Source organism: Elephantulus edwardii, unplaced genomic scaffold (assembly GCF_000299155.1).
Source record: "Elephantulus edwardii isolate Elephantulus edwardi_28Jun2011 unplaced genomic scaffold, EleEdw1.0 scaffold00100, whole genome shotgun sequence".
Classification (NCBI taxonomy): Eukaryota; Metazoa; Chordata; class Mammalia; order Macroscelidea; family Macroscelididae; genus Elephantulus; species Elephantulus edwardii.
In genome coordinates this window covers 5,894,335-5,895,457 of record NW_006399850.1, presented here as the reverse complement: position 1 = coordinate 5,895,457, position 1,123 = coordinate 5,894,335, and positions in this window count along the sequence as shown.

Here is a 1,123-nt window from a genome sequence, read left to right as displayed (position 1 = left end):
ATCCAGCAAGCAAAACTTTTTACTGTGGCCTATATCTCCAGAGTTCCTTTGGTTACACCTTGCCACAGTCTCTTCACAGCAGTGCTACAGTCTCTCCACAAACTCTACAGCACCATCACTACTGTTTTTGTTCTTTTTTTTTTTTTTTAGTGTTGAAAGCACTCTCTTACTTTGGTTCCACAACTGTTGATGATTTGCAAGACTATGTTTCTCCAGTTAAAGTAGCTTGAGACCATGCCCCACAATAGAGGCTAACACAATGGCTGGTAAAGTCGATAATCAAGGGTTCTGACACTCCACTTAACTAAACACAATTTTTAAAAAAATAAAACTTGATTTGAATTGGAAGCATAATAAGTGCATAGAATATTTATAAACAGAAGTTTTCATAACTTTTTTCAATTTGCTTTTAAACCAAGCAAGTATGAATTTTTGATTGTTTTCCCTCAATGCTGGTATCTAAAAGAATTTTAACAATTTCAAGGGCAGAAAGAATATTTCTTTTACTGTTAAATTTACCAAGATTCCTTCTTGAATTTATAGAAATTTTACATTTCAAAGGTTTTACAGAAAAGTTGCTTAATGCTAATATATTTTTTATTGAAATGTAAATAATTGTGTCTGGAGATCACTATTAACTGTTTAAAGGGATTTAACATTCTTTGAGAAATTCCCAGTAGAACTCAAACATTTGCTTTTATTAACAAATTCTTAAATAACTCTTTTGAAGAAATACTTTCACCACTAAACCTCTATACTTCTTTTTCCTTGCTTATTGGAATCAAAATTTGTAGATACCCAGGGATAACCCATTTTTATTTGGGTCACCTTGTCTAAACTTACAAAGATGCCAGACAAAGGAGTAAATAAATATATGTTTAAATATTAATAGTTTTAAACTAGTGAGTTGAAATTTTATTTATATAACTTGCCAAAACTGAGAAGCTCTAATGAGTTGTGCTACTGACCCAAAGACTGTGTATCTCTGGTGATTTGGATCCAGCTGCTCAACAGAAGGAAGATAGGGGTAGGCAGTCTCCTGTTCTGCTTTACTGTCTCAGGAACACAATAAGTGGTTGTTATAGTTGACACTATATCAGAGAGAATATATATTTTTGTTCTC